The sequence below is a fragment of the Chiloscyllium punctatum genome, chromosome 31 (assembly GCF_047496795.1).
Source record: "Chiloscyllium punctatum isolate Juve2018m chromosome 31, sChiPun1.3, whole genome shotgun sequence".
Lineage (NCBI taxonomy): Eukaryota > Metazoa > Chordata > Chondrichthyes > Orectolobiformes > Hemiscylliidae > Chiloscyllium > Chiloscyllium punctatum.
Genome location: NC_092769.1, coordinates 11829886 through 11839939, shown reverse-complemented (window position 1 = coordinate 11839939; position 10054 = coordinate 11829886).

The window sequence follows — 10054 nt, the reverse complement described above, 5'->3', positions numbered from 1 at the left end:
TAAATTATTGTCATTTCTAAATTAGAGTCACAGAGTCATAGAGATGTACAGCATGGAAAACAGACACTATGGTCCAACCCGTCCATGCTGACCAGATATCCCAACCCAAACTAGTCCCACCTGCCCGGACCCAGCCCATATCCCTCCAAACCCTTCCTATCATATACCCATCCAGATGCCTTTTAAATGTTGCAATTGTACTAGCCTCCACCACTTGCTCTGGCAACTTAGTCCATGCAAATACCACCCTCTGCATGAAAAAAGTGTCCCTTAGGTCTCTTTTATATCTTTCCCCTCGCACCCTAACATATACCCTCTACTTCTGGATGCCCCCACACCAGGGAAAACACCTTGTCCATTTACTCTATCCATGCCCTTCATGATTGTATAAACCTCTATATGGTCACCCCTCAGCCTCCGACGCTCCACTGAAAACAACCCTAGCCTATTCAGACTCTCCCTACAGCTCAAATGCTCCAACCCTAACAACATCCTTGTAAATCTTTTCTGAACCCTTTCAAGTTTCACAACTTCCTTCTGATAGGAAGAAGACCAGAATTGCACACAATATACCAAAAGTGTCCTAACTAACTTCCTGTAGACGCACAACATGAACTTCCAACTCCTGTACTCAATACTCTGACCAATCGTCTACTTCACTATCTTATCAATCTGCGACTCTACTTTCAAGGAACAATGAAACTGCACTCCAAGTTCTCTTTGTTCAGCAACACTCCCTAGGATCTCGCCATTAAGAGTATAACTCCTGCTAAGACTTGCTTTCCCAAAACTCAGCACCTCGCATTTATGTAAATTAATCTCCATCTGCTACTCCTGAGCCAATTGGCCCAGCTGATCAAGATCCTGTTGCAATCCGAGGTAACCTTCTTCGCTGTCCACTGTACCTCCAATTTTGGTGTCATCTGCAAAATTACTAACTGTACCTCTTATGCTCGCATCAAAATCATTTATGTCAATGACAAAAAGTAGAGGACCCAGCACCATTCCTTGTGGCACTGCACTGGTCATAGGCTTCCAGTCTGAACAACAACCCTTCACCACCACCACCTGTCTTCTACCTTTGAGCCAGTTCTGTGTACAAATGGCTAGTTCTCCCTGTATTCCATGACATCTAAGCGGGCTAACCAGTCTCCCATGGGGACCCTTGTCAAACGTCTGACTGAAGTCCATATAGATCACATCCACCGCTCTGCCTCATCAATCCTCTTTGTTACTTCTGCAAAAATCTCCATTAAGTTTGTGAGACATGATTTCCCACGCACAAAGCAATGTTGACTATCCCTAATAGTCCTTGCCTTTACAAATACATGTACATGCTGTCCCTCAGGGTTCCCTCCAACAACTTGCCCACCGCCGAAGTCAGGCTGAGCAGTCTATAGTTCCCTGGCTTGTCCTTACCGCCCTTCTTAAACAGTGGAACCATATACGCAAACTTCCAGTCCCCTGGTATCTCACCTGTGACTATCAATGATACAAATATCTCAGTAACAAGCCCAGCAATCATTTCCCTGGCTTCCCACAGAGTTGTCGGGTACACCTGATCAGGTCCTGGGGATTTATCCCCTTTTATGCGTTTCAAGACATCCAGCACATCCTCCTCTGTAATATAAACATTTCGAAGATGTCACCATTTATTTCCCTACATTCTATATCTTCCATGTCATTTTCCACAGTAAACATTGATGCAATATGCTCATTTATTATGTCCCCTATCTCCTGCAGCTGCACACAAAGGCCTCCTTGCTGACCTTTGAGGGGACCCTATTCTCTCCCTATTTACTCTATTTTCCTTAATGTCTTTGTAAAATCCTTTTGGATTCTCCTTAATTCTATTTGCCAATGTTATCTCATGTCCCCTTTTTGCCCTCCTGATTTGCCTCTTAAGTATACTCATACTGCCTTGTACTCTTCTAAGGATTCAGGCAATCTAGTCAGACAACATGTTCTTTTGCTGTACAAAACAAAACGTGCATCTTTACTTTTGTATCATAAAATGTTGTTAGGTGTTTATATTTTAGTTCCACCAATATAGAATCAACTTAAATGTTTTCAGAGATGATGTAATTATTGTTCAGTTGAATAATTAATATTTCATATTAATATTAATATTTCAGTTAATATTTCATCATTGCCCAATTCACAAATATGGCAACCACACGATTATTGTTTAGGTCTGTAAACCCACCACGTTGCAATCATGACTGACATTAAACATGGATTCCAAAAGGTTTCAATTCAGGCACAGTGCTACTGGACCTCATAGCTACCTGCAGCACTCAGTGAGACACTGACCGGATCCTAAATCTGTCCAGATAATTTCCAACTTGGGTCAGGGCAATCATTCAAACATTCCTTCAAACTAAATCATTTGGATTCCACCTTGGGCAGGAGGAAACTAGCCAACAGGCTATCACTGTTCTCAGTGTAGTTACAAATACTGTCTAATATAGATACCAATGTTTGACCTGGAACTAGGTCTTACAGTGTCATCCCCAGTCAAATCCAGACCCAGAGAGCAGTTGTATGGACATGGCATGTCAGAATCACATGGTGTTGCTTATGGTGCTGATACCTGACATGGATACCTGACATGCCCCTATACTCCATACATCTGCTCCCTGGACCAGACAGTGGGTGAAAATGTTCACAATTGACAGTCTATCGCAGCATCTTGTGTCGCACAATCAATCCTCTGACATTATATCCAATAAATGTACTTTCACATTCACCAGTATCAATATAAAGTTGTACATGTCTGTGGATAGTCAGATATTAATGCATGGGTCACCCAACAGAACGTATATGAAGAAACCAGGAGCTAACGGTAAGTCAAAAATCAGTTTAATAATTGAACTTTGTGGATTTTGTCTGGTCTACGTAATCGCATATTGTGTTGACACTCGGGTGAATGTAACCATGCACACCATAACTGAAAGTCTTGGTCTAACGTCCCTCTCCAGTTTCCTGACCTCACATTCCTTACTCCCCCACACACCTCATCCCCTCACACTTTCACCAACTGATGCGAATCCACAAACTGAGTGAAACTTGGAATATAGAACAGTACAGGCGCTTCAGCCCTCAATGTCTTATCGGTCTTTTATCTGACTCTAAGATCAGACTAACCTACATAACCTTCAATGTGCTAACTTCCATGTGCCTATCCAAGGGTCTTCTTAATTATCCCTAATGTATCTGACTCTACTACCACCACTGGCGGTGTACTCTGCCCCCACCACTCTCTGTGTAAAGAACATACCTCTGACACCCCCCCCTCAAAACTTCCTCCAATCACCTTAAAATTACGCCCCTTGTTGAAAAGACCCTGGCTATCCAATCTTTGCCTCTCAACATCTTGTATACCTCTATCAAGTCAGCTGCCATTCTTCTTCGCTCCGGGGAGAAAAGCCCTAGCTCCCTCAAACCTTCTTCCTAAGACATGTCCTACAGTCCTGACAGTATCCTGGTAAATCTCCTCTGCACACTCTCTGAGGCTTCCACATGTTTCCTACAATGAGACAACCAGAACTGAACACAATACTCCAAGTGTAGTTGAACCACCACTTTATAGAGCTAAGAATTAACTTCACCGCTCTTAAACTCAATCCCCCCTGATAATGAAATCCAACAGACCCTCACCTTCTTAACAACCCTATCAACTTGGGTGGCAACTTTGTGAGATCTATTGACATGGACCCCATTGCCAAGAATTCTGCCTTCAACCCTATATTCTGTATGCAAATGCAACCTTGCAAAATAAATCACTTCACACTTTTAAAGTTTGAACTCTATCTGCCACTTATCAGCCCTGCTCTGCATCCTGTCAAAGTCCTGTTGCAACCTACAGCAGCCCTCCATAGTATTCACAACTCCATCAACCTTCATGTCATCGGAAAACTTACTAACCCACCATTCCATTTCCTCAGCAAAATCATGTATAAAAATCACAAAGAGCACAGGTCCCAGAGCCGATCCCTTTGGAAAACCATTGGTCACTGAGCTCCGGGCTGAATACTTTCCATCTGCTACCAATCCCTGCCTTCTATGTGCCAGCCACGCCTGTATCCAGACAGCCAAATTTCCCTGCGTCATATGCCTCTTTACCTTCCGAATGAGCCTACAATGGGGAATCTTATGAAATGCCTTTCTAAAATTCTTTTTCACCACACCTACTGGTCTACCTTCATCAAAATGTTGTCTCACATCTTCAAAGAATTCAATAAGGTTTGTGAGGCATGACCTGCACCTCAAAAAAACCATGCTGACTATCTCTAATCATTCATAGTTTTCTAAATAATTGTAAATCCTGTCTCTCAGAATTGTCTCCAATACTTTGCCCACCACTGGTGTAAGACTGACTGTTCTATCATTCCCAGGGTTATCCCTATTCCCTTCCCTGAACAAGGGAATAACATTTGCCACTCTCCAATCATCTGGCACTACTCCAGTGGACAGCGAGGATGCAACGATTATCACCAAAGGCACGCCAATCTCTTCCATCATTTCCTGGAGAACCTAGGTTATACCCCATCTGACTCAGGGGATTTATCTATCCTTATGTTTGTATTTCAATCAGTCCGTATTTCTCCTCAACCTGTCTACACCCTTTCCAACCAACTGATTGAATGCTTCCCATTTCTGTGCCATATACAGTGCTGCTTTCCTGAGCAAGTATGGTTCCTAACGTCCTGAAAATCACGGAATCAAAGAAAAAAGGATGCACCAATCCCTTTCTGATAAAGAGCTCATGCTCGAACCATCGAATCTCCTGCTCCTGGGATGCTGCCTGACCTGCTGTGCATTTCGAGCACCACACCTTTCGACTCTGATCTCCATCAACTGCAGTCTTCACTTTCTCCATTACTGAGGGCTGTCCCCTCTGCACACCTAGGGGGGGTGGGGGGGGGGGCGGGGGGGGGGGGGGGGTAGGAATTAACCATCAGGACTGATCGTATGTGGAGCTGACTGCTCAGTTCTGGAAAGTTGCACTTGATGAATACATTTTTTTTTTAAAAAAAGAAATCACATTTCAATAAATATTGATTCAGTCCCAGAGTTACAATTTTGGTTCATGGTTTCGGCAGCCTGATACCAATAGTGAATAATTGAGGAACTCTGATACACAGAGTATTCCAGGTGTTATATTCCAGCTTACATTAATGGGGGGAGTATTATCAGAAAAACTGATGTGATAATGGCATGAGTTGACATGTGGAGGTGGAACATTTTGCCATCACAGAGACGTGTTTGAGAGAAGTCATGGCTAACAACTCAATATTCTGTTGTACTGGAACTATACACAGGAGAGGAGAGGGTGTTAAAGAGAAAGTGGTGTTGCATTATTAATTAAGGAACAGTTACTGCAGTGAGGAAGGACGATACCTTGGACATGTCTTCAAATGAGGCTTCATGGGTCGAGGTTAGGGTCCAGACGATGACAAATACACTGCTGGGATACTTTATAGAGCCCCAGAAAGATGGAAATGCAGGAGCAAATATATAACCAATTCACTGAGGTGTGTAAAAACCATTTCACTGAGGTGTGAAGGAAAGCAAGTCTGAAGATGTTACAGAGATAGGAAAGCAAGGCTGGAAATGTTACAGATATGGGAAAGCAAGGCTGGAGATGTTACTGAGAGAGAGGAAAGCAAGGCTGGAGATGTTACTGAGAGAGAGGAAACCAAGGCTGGAGATGTTACACAGATAGGGAAGCAAGGCTGGAGATGTTACTGAGAGAGAGAGGAAAGCATGACTGGATATGTTACAGAGGTAGGAATGAAAGGCTGGAGATATTATAGAGAGAGGAAAACAAGGTTCTAGATGTTACAGAGATAGGAAAGCAAGGCAGGAGATGTTATAGAGAAAGAAAGACTGGACATGCTCCAGAGAGAGGATAGAAAGGATGGAAATGTTACAGAGAGAGAAGAAAGCAAGGCTGGAGATGTTACACTGATAGGAAAGCAAGTCTGGAGATGTAACCGAGATAGGAAAGCAAGGTGGGGGATGTTACAGAGATAGGAATGTAAGACTGGAGGTATTACAGAAATAGTGTGGCCTGTACATACTAGAATCGGTTAGGGTGATAATTTTGAACACATTTACAGGATATGGGGAAAGGTGAAGCAGCTGGAGTTCAGAGAGATAGGGAGGGGTTTTAGGGCTGGCAGAGTTTACAGTGATACATGGGGCTGTAGTATGATATAAAGGTTGTAGTGATACGGAGGGTTACTGAGATACAGGTGGATTTAACGGCTAGAGGAGATGATAGGGAAAGATACAGAGATATGCATAGATAGTTTAGAAATGGAATTGTGCAATGTCTTAATAGAGAAAATATTGTAGAAATCTGTGGAATAGACAAGGCACTTGGAGGAACTGAAGGAGTGAGACATTGGACTGTCCAATCACAAGAGTTATAGAGTGAGTGTCATACAGCACAGAAGAGGCCCTTCGATTGATAGTGACAGAAAAGTAAAAGCCCTGCAGACCCTGGACACTTGAAGTCCCTCTTTCCTAACATCTGGGGGCTAGGGCTAAATTTGGGAGAGGCGGCCTACAGACTCCTCAAGCAACAATGTGACATAACGCAGCCTCATGTGTCAGATCAAACACAGAGACGAAAACCTCCTGCTGACTCCCTTCCCTCAGCTTATGGATCAGTGTCCCTCTACATTGAACAACACTTAGAGGACTCACTGACAGAGTGAATGAGCTGGAAAATGTATACTGGGTGGGCTATTTCAAAATCACCACCAAGAGGGGCTCAACAACAGCATTCCTGATCCCAATGGTTGTGTCCAAAAGTACATAGCTGGGAGACTGGGTCTGCACCGGGTGGGGAGGGAATGACTGACAGGGAGAAATATACTTGACCTCATCTTCACCACGGCTGCAGAGACATTGATCGATGACCATATTGGGAACAATGACTACCGCACACAATATTTCTGGAGAAAAAGACTTATTGGGAATGGTGTGTGTGCGCGTACACGAGTGAGCGCACATGTGAGAGATTGTATCACCATGCTAAACGGGACAGATTTCGAAGAGATCTGGAATTCAGCACTGGCCTGTGTGAGGTGATTTGGGTCATTACCATCAGCAGCAGAATAGCACTCCATCACAATTTTCACTGTCACTGCCTGGCATATGGTCCACTTCACCCTGATCATCAGGCCAGGGGATAAACTCTTGTTCAATGGAGAATACTGCAGGCCTGGCCAAGAGCAGCACCAGGTACACCTCACAATGAGGTGACGTTCCCAAACAGGACCACTTACTCACCAAATAGCATAAACAGCCAGTGACAGACAGATCTTACCAACACATATGACCTAATCTCCGCAATCCTGTCACATACAGTCAGGTTGGACGGTTGTGTCAATCAAACAATTCACTGGAGGCAGAGGACCCTCACATATCACCTTCCTCAATGATGGAAGAGCCCAACACATCAGTAGAAAAGCTAAGGCTGAAAAGATTACAACAATGTTCAGACAGAAGTATCGATAGGATGATATATTTTAGTCTCCTCCAGATGACAGACTTCAGCTAATTCGATTCAGTGTGTGGTAATTCGATACGGCTGGAGGGATGGGGAATGCAAAGGTTGTGGGCCCTGATAAGATTCCACTCAAGCTGTGCCTGCTGGGATACAGCACTGGCATCAACCTGTCAATGTGGGAAACTATCCGGGTGTGTCCTGTACACACACAGACAAACCATCAGACAATCATTGACTGCCCCATTGCTCTCATCTCTATTATTAATAAAGGGATGGAAGATGTCACCTACAGTGGGATCAAGCAGCACTTCCTCAGCACCAACCTGCTCACTGAAGCTCAGTTTGGGCTCTCAACCCTTGGGCTCATTGAAGCCTTAGTTTAACGATGTACAACAAGAGACCACACTGCTGAATTCTAGAGGTGAGGCAACAGTGACTGCACTTGACATCATCATAACTACATTTGACCAAGTATCGTATCGAGGATTAACAGCAAAATTGGAGCAAATAGGAATCGTTTGCACTGACTGAAGTTGTACCTGGTACAAAGGAAGGTGGTTGGGGTTGGAGTTGGAGGAGAGCAGCCATCTCAGCTCCAGGAGAGCTCCACAGCAGTTCTCCTGTGTTGGTGTTTGAGTAAGCCTGTAGATCAGAAATGGAAACGTAAGGCACCATACCCCTACGGGATGATAGGGCTGCTCTCTCGTTAGACAGAGACGACTGGTGGTAGTTTAAACTGGATAGTTATCATGCCTCAAGTAAGGGAGATGTTGAATAGGACAGCCCTTTTCAGTCACCTCAGTCAGTGCAGAATTGAACCCAGACTGTTGGTATGCATCTGCTTCTAAACAAGACGTCCAACAGATCGAACTAACCAAGTTCTCACTCAGCTCTTTGGGGAAGATATTGTAATATTATTCCATTCAAATATGTTGTTAGTCACCAATGGAGAAGGTGGAACTAGAATCAAGCTTGCTCGCTCAGAGAGAGGGACAACATCAGTGAGCTGTAAGAGTGCTCTCTGCCCTAGGCCCAATAATTTTCAGCTGCTTCATAAATGACTGTAAAATCACAACTGGGGATGTTTCCCAAATGATTGGACAGTATTTAACACCATTCGTGATTTACTCAGATACTGGAGCAGTCCTTGCCCAAATGTAACAGATCCTGGAAATATGCAGCTGTGTGCTTAACAGTGACAATCCCATTTCCATTACACATGTGCCAGACAACAATTACTTTCTAACAATGGAAAATTGAGACACATCCTCTAACGTTTAATGCCACCACCATCACTGAACACACACCAAGCAATATCGCAGGGATTACCATTAACCAGAACTGGACTGACCATATGATTTCATAACCTATTCCTGTGAAGGGCTTATGCTAATACATTGACTACTGTACCTCAGATGCTCCCTGACCACTTTTTGATGCATGTAAATTCATTGGATACAAGAGTATGTCAGGGACTAGAAATTCTGCAGGAATAACTCACCTCAAAATTTCCGAAAGCCTGCCCCCTATTGCTAAGACACATGTTGAATGTGTGTGTGATTAAATACTTCCATTTGCCTGTGTGAGTGCAGCTTCACCCCTCATCCACTGACGCTCAGTAGCAGCAATACCTGCCATCTACACGGTGCTCTGCAGAAATTTACCAAGGCTCCTTACAACGTACCTCTGAAGCCCCCAACCATCGAGAAGGACAAGGGAAGCAGATACATGGGATCCCCACCATGTTTGTGTTCTGTTCCAAGCCATCTACCATCCTGATTGGGAAGTATATTGCCGTTCCTTCAGTGTCACTGTTTCAAGTTCCTTATCTATCAATAAATGCCGTCCAAATGACATTTCATGAATAAATTAACATAACAGTATTGTCTAGACCTGTTAAATGCTGGACATGGTTTTGGGTTTTGTGAGCTCAGGCTGCTTGGTCCAGGCAGTACATTGCTTTTTGTGAATAGCTGAAGGGATATGATGTTTGAAACAATCTGTCAGTCTCTCAGAGGCATGGCCTACATACCGAGCATCACAGACACTGGCATGTTCATCTCACATTACTGAGCTCTGAGATAGACAGAAGCAACTGAAAATGTACTCATATCTGATTGTGACATGTTTAAACACACAGTGACATTGTTGCCACGGAAATGATCTTGATGAATATTAGCAGGGAGAAAGTGAGGACTGCAGATACTGGAGATCAGAGTCAAAAAGTGTGGTTCTGAAAAGAAAACTGGGACGTTCAGGCAGCATCTGAGGAGCAGGAGAATCGACCATTAGTTAACAATATTAATATAAGGGAAAATAATTGTGTATTTTCAAAGTCCTTGTACTTAATAATAATTTGGTCTTGGGTGTGGCAATCATTTCAATGCTAAGTACTGTGAGTTTTCATCATATTGTTATGAGAACAGTGTACTGAATAAATGGGTGAATTTTGTGCTTATTGGACAATCTAAAAGTTGGTATTAGAAAGGATATCGGACCTTCAGTAAAGAGACTTTACTTAATGACTGT